This window comes from Somniosus microcephalus, chromosome 17, assembly GCF_052327205.1.
Source record: "Somniosus microcephalus isolate GS21.2 chromosome 17, FLI_Smic_1.0, whole genome shotgun sequence".
NCBI classification, from domain to species: Eukaryota; Metazoa; Chordata; class Chondrichthyes; order Squaliformes; family Somniosidae; genus Somniosus; species Somniosus microcephalus.
In genome coordinates this window covers 16,986,300-17,000,935 of record NC_141003.1, presented here as the reverse complement: position 1 = coordinate 17,000,935, position 14,636 = coordinate 16,986,300, and positions in this window count along the sequence as shown.

The window sequence follows — 14,636 nt, the reverse complement described above, 5'->3', positions numbered from 1 at the left end:
GGTCATGTCATTGACCAGGACGGGCTTCATAAGTCTCCTGACAAGATCGAAGCTGTTGTGAAGGCTCCCGCTCCGGATAATGTATCCCAATTGAGGTCGTTTCTAGGGTTGATTAACTATTACCATAAGTTTCTGCCAAATTTATCCACGGTGCTGCACCCGCTGAATGCTCTTTTGCAGAAGGGAGTACCATGGAAGTGGAGCGAGGACTGTAAGAGGGCCTTTCGCGAAAGCAAGGCATTGATCACCTCAGAGGAAGTGTTGGCTCACTTCAACCCAACGCTGCCTATTCGTTTGGCTTGCGATGCTTCTCCATATGGTATTGGGGCAGTACTCTCACACAAGTTGCCAAATGGCCAGGAGAGGCCAGTTGCATTCGCATCCAGATCATTGACCTCCGCTGAGCGCAACTATGCTCAGATAGATAGGGAGGCTCTCAGCCTTGTGTGGGGAGTAAAGAAGTTTAATCATTACCTGCAGGGCCAAAAGTTTACGCTTCTGACAGACCACCAGCCGTTGGTATCCATTTTTAACCCTAAGAAGGGTGTTTCGATGATGACAGCACAGAGACTCCAGAGATGGTCCCTTTTCCTAGGAGCACATCATATCAGATAGAATTCAAAGGTACAAAGCAGCATGGTAATGCTGATGGGCTGTCGCGCCTGCCACTACCTACAGAGGAGGAGGCACCGACGGTTGACCCTGTTGAGTTATTTCACTCGACCATCATCGAATGTTTACCAGTCACCAATGCAAGTATTGAAAGAGAAACCAGGAATGACCCGACACTGTCCAGGGTCTACGAAGTGACAGTGAAGGGATGGCCAGCACATGGTGATCCACTGTTACCGGCATTCTCAGCAAGACGAGAACAACTGTCCGTCTGTCAAGGAACATTGATGTATGGAACAAGGGTGATTATTCCTCCTAAGTTAAGAGAGAGAGTTCTAAAGGAACTGCATGAAGGTCATCTGGGGGGAGTCAAGATGAAAAGCCTTGCTAGGGCTTATGTATGGTGGCCGGGTATCGACCAACAGATAGAGGATCTGACGAAAAGCTGCTCAGGGTGCCAAAAAGTGCAAAATGCACCTCCGATTGCACCGCTGCATCCATGGGAATGGCCTTCAACCCCATGGCAACGTGTACATATTGACTTTGCTGGTCCATTCATGGACTCCATGTTTTTAATTGCAGTGGACGCACATTCTAAATGGCCAGAAGTGATTAAGATGACTACCACTGCCTCGGAAAAGACGATCGCGGTGCTGAGAACGATATTTGCAAGAAATGGATTGCCAGAACAAATATGTTCAGACAACGGACCGCAGTTCGTGTCAGAAGAATTCCAGAAATTCAGGAAGAAGAATGGGGTGAAACATTATACCTCTGCCCCATATCATCCGGCTACAAACGGGTTGGCCGAGAGATTTGTACAAACGTTTAAAAAAGCAATAAAGGCCATGAGCGAAGATCAGATTCCACTACAACACAAGGTGGACAAATTCCTGATGGCATATCGAAACGCCACTCATGCAGTGACAAACCAAAGTCCTGCCATGATGTTCTATAACAGGAGGTTGCGGTCCAGGTTGGACTTGTTAAAACCAAATGTGCGGAGGGAAGTTGAAAACAAACAGTTCCAGCATATAAATAACAAGACCACTCGGAGCTTCGAAATAGGACAACCAGTGTTAGCCCGGGACTATAAAAACGAGAAATGGCAATCTGGAACAATTCGGGCCAGACAAGGACCCCTGATGTACACGGTAGATATTGGTGAAAATGTAATACGGCGTCATGCTGACCAACTGGTAGAATTGAGAACAAGGGTCGAACCCATGGTTACGGCAGAGACAACCGTGAAAGAAGTTAGTGAACCTGAAGCATCTACCTCAGAAGTGAATGTACCTGATGATGATGTCCAATCCATAAGAGACCAACTAGATGAGTCACCCCAGCAACGAGAATCAGAGACCCCTGAAAGGCGTTATCCAACTCGAATCAGGAGGCCTCCTCAGAGACTGAATCTTTGAACTGTTTTGCATGAAGTTGTATATATATATATGTTATTATGTTATGTTAAATGGGGATATAACTGTTAAGCTAAAAAGGGAGGATTGTGGTGTATGTAACCTGTTCCACCTTAAGAGAACTACCTTAAGAGATGTACTACTTTCTCTTGGCTGCTGTATACTGTAATACTGTAATACCGGTGGTGACCACACCGGTATATAAGTGTTTTGCAAGGATTTGCTGGGCAGTTCAGCCCTGACCTCCGAATAGTAAAGACCTGTTAAAAGTTATTCTTGTTGTCTGTGTCCAGTGATTGATCCTAAACATAACTGGGACACACAGACTCAACACGTACGTTCTCGTGCCCATCAAATTTAATAATACCGACGCCTTCTTTCCATCGGCCACCTCATTTGCCTTGCAGTACACTTCAATTCTTTCCACATATGTGGTCCAGTCTTCTACCTCGTTGTCGAAAGCAGTGATACTGCCACTCTTCGGCATCTTGGGTGGTTTAAAATGGCGCCTCCCGCGCTTTTTCTTCTTCCCCAATGGATTAAAATGGCGCCTCCCGCGCTTTTCCTTCTTCCCCAATGGAATAAAATGGCACCTCCCGCGCTTTTCCTTCTTCCCCTTGCTGCCACGCTGCTCCTAGCGTTCTACAGGGTAATGGCGGCGACCCGCGGCTTCGGCACATCTCACTTTTCCTTCCCCTCGTTTTATTTTCTCTACGCTGCCCGGTTCTTGAGCACCGACCGCGCCCTGTGCGCTCCACCCTCTCTCTCTCTCTTTTCCTCCCGACGACGCTGCACGGCCCCTTTGCAGAGCCGCTCGATCGAGCTCGAGCCCACCGCAGTCCGGAAGGGTCAGCGCACTACCTGCTACCAGCACGATTTGCTGGAACACCTTGACTGGGGAGCCAAGCCCAGCTCTCCACAGCCTCCCCTGCAATTCTCCGAACTCCGATGGATCCCTGGGCAGTTGCCCGCGGTCGACGCCCGTTGCTCTGACTTCGACCTCCAAGAAACTTCTTTTCAGGGAAAGATCCCCATGAGGTGATGCAGTACTGCAGGTGAGTTCGAACCTGCTCGTCGCCAGATAGTGTTCGCGTATCAATAATACATGGACTGCAGGAGAACAATAATAACAGGTACTTACTGAACAGAGGGTAAGCTTAAAACTGAAAGTACAGAAGCCTGCTATGGCTTTATATACAGGTGTGGTCACTGCCGGTACTACAGTATAAAGTCAGTTCTCTCTTAAAGGTACATACACAACAGGGGGCATGGCCAGTTTTGTGGGCGGGGCCTGATTCAGGCAAATTGAGTCTTGAACCAGCGTAAAAGATTGCGGAAAACACGAGCGTGAGTGGTTTTGGGCGTAACTCACTTGCGTTTAAAATTCCCTGATCTTTCACGCTGGTTCGGCCGATACTGCCCGGATTGCACTGAGATAACTAACGGAAACAAGCGGCAACTCGACCCCCACCTCTTTATTGTTCATTCTCACCTTCTGTTTCTTTACCTATCACTTGGAAAAGATTTTCATTGGAGTTTGTCCTGTTATCATAGAATCATAGAATCATAGAATGGTTACAGCACAGAAAGAGGCCATTCGGCCTGTCAAGCCCATGCCGGCTCTCTGCAAGAGCACTTCAGCTAGTCCCACTCCCCCGCCCTTTCCCTGTAGCCTTGCAAATTTTTTTTCCTTCAGTTACTTATCCAATTCCCTTTTGAAATCTGTGATTGAGTCTGCCTCCTCCAGCCTTTCAGGCAGTGCACTCCAGATCCTAACCACTCGCTGCGTAAAAAAAAGTTTTCCCTCGTGTAGCCTTTGATCCTTTTGCCAATCCCCTTAAATCTGTATCCTCTGGTTCTTGGCCCTTCTGCCAATGGGAACAGTTTCTCTCTATCTACTCTGTCCAGATCCCTCATGATTTTGAACATCTCTATCAAATCTCCTCTCAATCTTCTCTACTCTAAGGAGAACAAGCCCAGCTTCTCCAGTCTATCCACGTAACTGAAGTCCCTCATTCCTGGAATCATTCTCGTCAATCTTTTCTGCACCCTCTCTAAGGCCTTCACATCCTTCCTAAAGTACGGTGCCCAGAATTGGACACAATACTCCAGTTGAGGCCGCACCAGTGTTTCATGCAGGTTTGTCATAATTTCCACGCTTTTGTACTCTATACCTCTATTCATGAAGCCCATAAGCTTTTTTAACTACTTTCTCAACCTGCCCTGCCACCTTCAATGATTTGTGCACATATACCACTAGGTCTCTCTGTTAATGCACCCCCTTTAGGATTGTACCCTTTAATTAAATTTCCTCTCTTCATTCTTTCTACCAAAATATATCACTTCACACTTTTCTGCATTAAATTTCATTTGCCACATGTCTGCCCATTCCACCAGCCTGTCTATGTCCTCTTCAAGTCTATCACTCTCCTCCTCACTGTTTACTATACTTCCAAGTTTTATGTCATCTGCATATTTTGAAATTGTTCCCTGTACACCCACATCCAAGTCATTAATATATATCAAGAAAAGCAGTGGTCCTAGAACCGACCCCTGGGGAAAACTACTGTATACCTCCCTCCAGTCCAAAAAACAACCGTTCACCACTACTCTGTGTTTCCTGTCACTTAGCCAATTTTGTAACCATGCTGCCACTGTCCCTTTTGTTCCATGGGCTTCAACTTTGCTGGCAAACCTATTATGTGGCACTTTGTCGAACGCCTTTTGGAAATCCATGTACACTACGTTAACTGCATTACCCTCATCAACCCTCTCAGTTACCTCATCAAAAAACTCGATCAAGTTGGTTAAACACAATTTGCCTTTAACAAATCCATGCTGGCTTTCTTTAATTATTCCACACCTGTCCAAGTGACTGTGTAAGGCTCGCAAAATTCTACAGATTCCCCCAAACCAAGAAAAGAAGAGATTTTGGACTGTTTGAAATAATATTGGGCCAAAAGGGGCTTAAAGTCAAAACCCCAGGATTTTTGGCTATTTTAACAGGCATGTTCAGGCCTGTGGAAAAGCTGCAACAAAGGAACTGGGTTGGGCACTGTGGGACAGACAGTTTGAGTATTGGAAAAGGCCAGATTGTCTGTGAATGTTCTGGACCATCCCAGTCATTCTACATAAAGACAATAGGCCCACGGAAGGACAGTTCCCGCCAAAAACCTACAGGGCCATCAAGAACATGAATAATACAATACATGCCACTAATCAACAAAAGAGACCCTGGCCCCAGCAGGAGAAGACAATCGAACAACAGTTTAAACCCACTCAGAGAGACATCCAAAACAACTTCGCACACTTAAACTGCTTTCAAAGCAATTCCGAAACTAGTTAAAAGTCAATTAAAAATAGATGGAACCAGCCCCGAAACTCGATAAGAATAAAACCTATTAAAATTAACGAGCCCACCAAAATTAACAATGGGCCAGAGGAGATTTGGCGGTCAGATAAGCCAGGCCTCAAAACAGTATAATTAAGGCCTGCTTTGTACACAAAAGCAGTACACAGAAGGCAGTGCAGAAAGAGTAGTTCACAGAGTTCGAGGAGAAGTTCGAAAGTACGGTTCAGCAGGAGTACTACTAATCATCATCACCATCGCGCACAGTCGGAGAATCGGAGACTTGAGGAAAGAAGAACGAAACGGAAGGAGAGAGGAATCACGGCAACCAAAGGCCTCAAGAAACCAACAACTAACAATATTACCACCAATTAGGTAATATTGGGCCTCCGCGACCAACAAGAAACCAACCTGGAAGAAACCGAAGATTCGCAAGTTTGTTTCCACTCTACAAGCTAGCCTAACTTACCCCTAGGGAAGATTTAACACAAAAGACTCTAAAACTATACCTAACCAAAGGAAATTGGGTACTTACCCGATAAATCCAACTACACACCCAGCCGCATCAGCGGACACGCGAAGACTGAAAACACAACGCAGGTGCAGTCTTCCACCACGTCTGGGGTACGGCAGGCCCCAACCGCCACAACTAAAGAGAACCCCAAAATCACGAACCTCTACAACTGTCAAGAAAGTCATTTGGTGAGCATTTCCTGGTCCTCTGGAATCCAACCTAGTTAGTATAGTGGGATTGGGAGGGGTAAGGTATTTTGTCTATTGTCATTCTCCCTCGCATATTCCAAAGTGTTCCCCCTTTTAGAGTATAAGATTTATTATATTGTATATTTTCCTGTCTCAAAATAAAATCTAAATTCTTTTTGACCAACTCAATTTCATTACAACCCCCAAATAAGTCCAAAGTCTAGAACCAAGGGAGTTGGAGTGATTCGAACTGCTCAGGGAGTCAGAGTCAAAGTTGACCACACACACCACCCCTTACAACTGTCAATTTGTCCCTGATTATTGTTTCTAAAAGCTTCCCCACTACCAAGGTTAAACTGACTGGCCTGTAGTTGTTGGGTTTATCTTTACACCCTTTTTTTGAACAAGGGTGTAACATTTGCAATTCTCCAGTCCTCTGGCTCCACCCCTGTTTCTAAGGAGGATTGGAAGATTATGGCCAGTACCTGCGCGATTTCTTCCTTCTCCATGAGTTTGTCCTGTTCCTCAACTTCTTTCTCCTAATCCCATTCCATTTGCACCTTCCTCGCTCTGTTGATGTAAGATTCTGGACAGCCATTAAACACACGTCTTATCTTCCCACGTGAGTTACACTTTTTTACCGCACTAGTCTCTGCTGGCCATCCGTTTTTTATAATGAGATTTGCTGTCCATTGTTTGAGCAAAGTGCCTCTGTCTAGCAAACTAACTTCTCAAAGGCAAAGACTATTTCAAAGAATTTTATGGATATAAGAATCCAACATTTTTGATGCACCATCTAACAGATACTTGCAGTTTTAGCTGCAACAGATGCGGAGGCAAGACGAAGATAGGATTCCATCCACAATTCAAAGGAAGATGCTTACCAGTCGAGTTCAAGTACCAACTTCCATTTTAATTATTGTTTGTCCTTTTTTTGCAACATCTGCAGAATAAGCCAATCAAAAGAACTCAACTGATGTATTTGTCCATTTAACCCTTTCATGAAATAAAAACAGAAAATGCTGGAAACCCTCAGCAGGTCAGGCAGCATCTGTGGAGAGAGAAACAGAGTTAACGTTTCAGGTCGATGACTTTCGTCAGAGGAGGGTTTTGATGAAAGGTCATCGACCTGAAATGTTAACTCTGTTTCTCTCTCCACAGATGCTGCCTGACCTGCTGAGTGTTTCCAGCGTTTTCTGTTTTGCTTTCAGATTTCCAGCATCCACAGTATTTTGCTTTTGTAACCCTTTCATGAACTGGTTCAAAGCCACAATGTTGTTTGGACTGACCTCAACAACTTGCTGTTACTGCTTGCATCTGTAAATGACTATTGTAATTAAACCTGTTGAGTAGTTTAGGCTGTTATAAAAAAATCTCTGATGTGACTGATAATCATCCTTTGAATTGACCTGGACAGATATTGGTAATCCTATGTGTGATCCAAGGTATTCAGCTAAGACATGCTATCCAAGATTTCTTTGCGCTCAAGGTCACCCTTCAGTTCATTGACGGCATTGGAAAAAAGTGACCAGATCGGACAAAGTCAACATGGCTTTACAAAAGGTAAATCATGCTTGACTAATCTACTGGAAATTTTGGAGGATGTAACTGGTAAAATAGATAAGGGAGAACCAGTGGATGTGGTGTATTTGGATTTTCAAAAGGCTTTCGATAAGGTCCCGCATAAGAGATTAGTGTCATAAATCGCAACTTCTACAAGAAGTAACTCAGGAAGTACTACTGAACGGCCAGCTGAGGGCGCCGCCCGAGGAGTATAAATACTCGGGTGTGGGCCCAACTTGGCCAGAGACAGTCTGGAAACAGGAAGCTAGTGGCTACTAACTAGACCTCCATGTTTTGTTACAAGTCGATTAAAGCCTTGCTTTATGTACAACCAAGTGCGTAGTGAGACTTTATTATGTCAATTAGCGTGTAAAATTAAGGCACATGGGATTGGGGGCAAGGTATTGACTTGGATAGAGAACTGGTTGGCAGACAGAAAGCAAAGAGTTGGAATAAGCGGCTCTTTTTCCGAGTGGCAGGCAGTGACCAGTGGGGTACCGCAGGGATCGGTCCTTGGACCCCAGCTATTCACAATATATATTAATGATCTGGACGAGGTAACTAGATGTAATATCTCCAAGTTTGCAGATGACACAAAGCTGGGTGGGCATGTGTGCTGTGAGGAGGATGGCGAGAAACTCCAGTGTGATTTGGACAGGTTGGGTGATTGGGCAGAAGCATGACAGATGCAATATAACATGGATAAATGCAAGGTTATCCACTTTGGTGTCAAAAACAGGAAGGCAGATTATTATCTAAATGGCAATAGATTGGGAGAAGGGGAAGTGCAACGAGACCTGGGTGTCCTTGTGCAGCAGTCGCTGAAAGTAAGCATGCAGGTGCAGCAGGCGGTTAAGAAGGCAAATGGTATGTTGGCCTTCGTAGCAAGAGGGTTTGAGTACAGGAACAAGGATGTCTTGCTGCAGTTGTACAGGGCCTTGGTGAGACCACATCTTGAGTATTGTGTGCAGTTTTGGTCACCTTATCTGAGGAAGGATGTTCTTGCCATGGAAGGAGTGCAGCGAAGATTCACCAGGCTGATACCTGGGATGGCAGGAATGACGTATGAGGAGAGATTGGGTCGATTAGGCTTGTACTTGCTGGAGTTTAGCAGAATGAGAGTGGATCTCATCGAAACTTATAAAATTCTAACAGGACGAGACAGACTAGATGCTGGAAGGGTGTTCCCAATGGTCGGGGAGTCCAGAACCAGGGGTCACAGTCTAAGGGTAAGGGGTAAGCCATTTAGGACATAGATGAGGAGGAATTTCTTCACCCAGAGAGTGGTGAACCTGTGGAATTCTCTGCCAAAGGCAGTAGAGGCCAATTCATTAAATATATTCAAGAAGGAGTTGGATATATTTCTTAAGGCTAAAGGGATCAAGGGATATGGAGAGAAGGCAGGAACAGGGTACTGAATTTGGATGATCAGCCATGATCTCATTGAATGGCGGAGCAGGCTCGAGGGGCCGAATGGCCTACTCCTGCTCCTATCTTCTATGTTTCTATGTTTCTATAGGCTTGCCTGTGCAATTTAGCTTTCGTTTTTTTGTTGGGGACAAGAAAAAGTTTCTGGAGAAGCCCAAATCATGACACTAATATTGCTTGGCAAGTGTCCGACACACCCCAGTTGTTTAGGCATAAGTCATGCCTTCAATTCTCACACCTCATTCCAAAATCTGTCCACATTCACAACCTATGATGCTGGTGACAGCAAAGGACAATATCACTTAAAGAGCATTTCAATTGAATCATCATGTACCTTTTCATTATACAGCTGTACTGTGAGTGCTTTTACTTCTCTCTCTGATAGATCTTCTACCAAGAATGACTTTTCATTCTATTTCTCATTGCAGAGTTCTCAAAAGCCTCGGAAGATTCAACAATTTCCTCATTACCTTTATTTCTCAGGTCAGGTGATGGGTACCCAGCGGGCTTTCTGTAGAATCTGCCTGCTGAAATCAGGGTGTTGTAAGCATCTCACTCGGTCCTCCCTGCCTTAACGCCAGCCTTACCACATAAGAGCACCACATCCATAATTCCCCTTGGACCAGGCTCCTCGCTTCTCCTCCCTAAGGGCAGATGCACCAAAGCACCTGCAGCAACCTACCTCTGCGGAATTACTTAAGAGAGCTTGTCGCAGCCCTGAGCCAGTCTCTTTACTCTTGAAGAGTGGGTGTTCAGAGAAAAAAACTCAGCAAGACTTTTAGAGCTAGATTTACAATTCAGCGCTAGTCGATGGGAGAAAAATCGAAGTGTCTTTAGTACACTGCATGTCTCAACATTTGCCTGTTTTGATACAAAGCAGCTGTGAGTGTCCAGTGGGGGATTAGTTTGCACAGCTCAACAGATAAAGTGTCATTTGAACTCTAGCAAAAATAGCAATATCAGAAAATATCTTGAGCTCATCTAGAAATTTAATGAGACATTGTTGATTGCAATACGTGACAAATTCTGAGTATCAACTAATTACAATGCACAATTCACATCAACATATTTACACAATGAAAACATCAAACAAACAGAATTATACAGATATCCAAAACAATTCAGATATTAAAAATTCCCCAAGGCACAAACATCAAGCCCTGAGCTCCTTTCACAACTGTCAGAAGCTGCTTGTGGGAAACATTAAAAATGTACATCCTGTGTTCCCCTGCTCTGTGCCTATTGGTGACCCTGCCTCGGAGGCCTAGATACATCAGTTGGCTAGTTCTGAGTGGGTTGCTAATGGCCCGGAAATTTAATCTATGCAACTACAAGAATCTCCATGATACAATTTTATGGCTTGTGTAGAGAAAATTAAATCCAGAGCAAAATTTGAATACATGACATACCATCTGAAACTTAGTAGGCTTCTTCTTCCCAACCTGCCACCCCTCTTAAAGAATGTGAAGTAGACAATACCAACTGATTTTAGGAGCACTACACCGTGATGAACCTTTCAGTGTGGTACTGTACCAGGCCTGTCTTTCCACTTGTTTCTTCTGTCCCTTCAATACATTCTGTCTTCCTTTTCTCCATGTGCTCCATTTTGTCCTATCCCATCCTCATTACTGTACCATAATCTTGTATTGAACAAATTAAGATTTAAAGGAAAATATCAATGAACTCTAATTCACTAAACAGGTGTCAGCCTTGGCTCAGTGGCAGCACTCTCACCTCTGACTTAGAAGGTTATGGGTTCAAGCATCACTCCAGAGACTTGAGCATGTATTCTAGGCTGACACTTCTGTGCAGTACTGAGAGTGTTCTATGCTGCCTCTCAGATGAGACATTAAACCGAGGCCTCATCTGTCCTTTCAGTTTGATGTGAAAGATCCCAAGCTGCTATTTTGAGGATGAGCAGGGGGTTTTCCTGGTGTTCTGGCCAATATTTATCCCTCAACCTGCATCAATAAAACAGATGACCTAGTCATTTATGTCATTGCTGTTTGTGGGAGCTTGCTGTGCACAAATTGGCTGCTGCATTTCCCTACATTACAACAGTGACGACACTTCAAAAGTACTTCATTGGCTGTAAAGCGCTTTGGGACACCCTGAGGTTGTGAAAGGCGCAAGTCTTTCTTATTTTACCAACAGTATTTCTCAAAATGAGATTTTACTAGACCTATTTGTGTGGATCTAACAGAACATTTGCCAGGAATTTCCTCGAGGCTTCTTCCAATCGGGCCAGCTTGATTTTGACGGGCAACGAATTTACTCGGTTTATCGGGGATTTCCGCCCACCTTCTGCCGGCCGACTAGGGGACAACTCGGCAAGGAAATCCCCAGTGATTCTTTTTAGTGTACGTGGAATCATGGACTGTTTTCTGTAGAAATTCCCAGGCGGTAGTTTGGTACATTGCAGTCTCTCTGCAGATATACCACGAGGAATAATCCCAGAAGAAAAACGGGAACTCGCATTATTATAGAGTACCTTTCATGTCCTCAAGGGAGCCCAATGATTACTTTAAGTGCGATCACTGTTATAATGTAACCTGACGAAACAGCCAATTTTCACACAGCAAGGTCCCACCAATAGCAATGAGATAAATTACTCAATAATCAGTTATTGGTGGAATTGGTTGAAGGAGCACAGCAGAAGAATTTCTCTTTTTCAAATAGCGCCATGGGAACCTTTACATCCACCTGAACAGGTGGACAAGGCCTCAGTTTAATGTCTTATCTGAAAGTGGGCAACTGTGACAGTGCAGCACTCCCTCAGTACTGCACTGAGGTGTCAGCCTAGATCATGGGCTCAAGTCCTGGAATGGGACGTAAACCCTGACCTTAAGGCTTGGAAGCAAGAGTACTATCAGTGCATCTGTAAAATTGTACTTTCATGCTCAACACTATTTACATGAAATAACCAAATTCACCTCCCCCTATGTGCTATTTTCTTATTAAAGTAGCGCTAAAGTAGCCTCAAACCTGGCACTATTTCAATTTCATTTCAATTTTATTTGTCACATAACCAAATACAACAAGTGAAATCCAGTCAATGAAATGCTTTTTTCTTAACGAGCCGAGCGCACCAAGCAGCAAAGGACATTTAGCTGCCTGGTATGCACGGAGCCCGCAAGGACGGCAGCCATCTTCATTGGCGCCATCACAATAGGGTCTGCTCTCGCCTCGCTCCGCCTTTCCCGCACTCCTAAGCTCATGGTCTACAGAGCAGCAGTGATACCGACCCTGCTGAATGCCTCAGAGACATGGACCATGTACAGCAGGCACCTCAAAGCACTGGAGAGGTACCACCAATGCTGCCTCCACAAGATCCTGCAAATCCATTGGCAGGATAGGCGCACCAACGTCAGTGTTCTCGCTCAGGCCAACATCCCAGCATCGAAGCTTTGACCACGTTCAATCAACTCCGATGGACGGGTCACATTGTCCGCATGCCCGATACAAGACTCCCAAAACAAACGCTCTACTTGGAGCTCCGGCACGGCAAGAGAGCCCCAGGTGGGCAGAGGAAACGCTTCAAGGACACCCTGAAAGCCTCCTTGAAAAAGTGCAACATCCCCACCGACACCTGGGAATCCCTGGCCCAAAACCGCACAAAGTGGAGAAGAAGCATCTGGGAAGGCACTGATTACCTCGAGTCTCTTCGCCAGGAGCATGCAGAAGCCAAGCGCAGGCAGCGCAAGGAGTGCACGTCAACCCAAGCACCCCACCCACCCGCTCCTTCAACCACCATCTGCCCCACCTGTGACAGAGACTGTAGGTCCCGCATTGGACTCATCAGTCACCTGAGAACTCATTTTTAATGTGGAAGCAAGTCATCCTCGGTTCCGAGGGACTACGTAAGAAGAAGAAGCGATCAAATTTTGCTCCTCTATAATGCTTCATGCTCAACTTTCAGAAATGTATAAATGTTACTTAGAATACTGTGTCCCGTGTTGGGCACCTTCGTTTGAGAACGATGCCAAGGTCATAGAGAGGGTGCAGAAGCGGTTCAGTAACACAATGCCAGAGATGAGAGCCTTTGGTTATAAGCAGAGACTAGTGAAAGTGGGGCTCATTTCCTTCGAGCAGAGGTTAAGAGGAAGTTTGGCAGCTAAGTAGGAGAAAACTTAATGGTTAGTGAGTCAGTAACTAGAGGACACAAGATTAAGATCACCACCAAAAGAACAGAGGGATTAGGAGGAATTTCTTTACATGGAGGGTTGTGACAGTAAGGAATGCTGTCTCAGAAACAGTGATGGAAGCAGAATCCATCATAACTTTTAAAAGGGAAATATTTGAAAAGGAAAAAATAAGAAAAAAAAGACTTGCATTTATATAGCACCTTTCATAACGTCCAAAGCACTTTACAGCCAATGAAGTACTTTTTAAAGTGTTATGTTGTAATGTAGGAAACGTAGCAGCCAATTTGCGCACAGCAAGCTCCCACAGACAGCCATGTGTCGATTGAGGGATAAATATTGGCCAGAACACCAGGGAGAACTCCGCCCCCCCCATCGCTCGTCTCTGAAATACAGGTAGACTATCCTTTATCCGAACTTCCGAAAACCGAAAACCTCTAAAATCCGAAAGTTTTTTCGTTCAGCATAAGTCGTGCGCACGACATGACCAGAGTGGTGCACGACTTACACTGAGCAGGGCAGAGGGTCACAGAGTTCCCTCCTGGGTAGGAGATTGCAGGCCGAGCCGGGCAGTGTGAAGGAGGTACCGGGAGAGTGAACCCAACAATACAGCGGCCCGTCCGATAGCTGCAGCGGCCCATCCGATATTCTTTTCTCCCCCGACCCGACCCGACCCGCGGCCCATCTGATATTCTTTTCTCCCCACCCCCCCACACCCGACCCGACCCGACCCCCGACCCGTCCGATATTCTTTTCTCCCGACCCGACCCGAACTGAACCGCGGCCCGTCCAATATTCTTTTCTCCCCCCTGACACCCGCCCCGGACCCCCCCCCGGACCCCCCCCCGACCCCGACCCCCCCGACCCCGACCCCCCCGACCCCGACCCCTACCCCCCCCCGGACCCCCCGGACCCCCCCCCGACCTCCCCCGGACCCCCCCGACCCCGACCTGAACCGCGGCCTGTCCGATATTCTTTTCTCCCCCCCCACCCGACCTGATTTGCGGGCCAGCTTAGTAGGAGTCAGCCGATATCCGGCTTTCCAGAGAAGCAGGAAGGGGAATGAGACACGGAACAGTCGCAAGAGGTAGCCTGAACTTTTAAAATTTATATTAAATACAAATTTCCCAGTCTTATAATAATACCTTCTGAAATCCGAAAAATTCCAAAAACCGAAACTCAGCTGGTCCCAAGGCTTTTGGATAAGGGATAGTGTACCTGTAGTACCATGGGATCTTTTACGTCCACCCGAGAGACCAGACGGGGCCTCGGTTTAACGTCTCATCCAAAAGACGGCACCTCCGACAGTGCAGCGCTCCCTCAGCACTGCACTGGAATGTCAGCCTAAATTTGCATGCTCAAGTCTCCGGAGTGGGACCTTCTGACTCGCAGGTGAGAGTGCTGACAAGCTAGATAAGTACA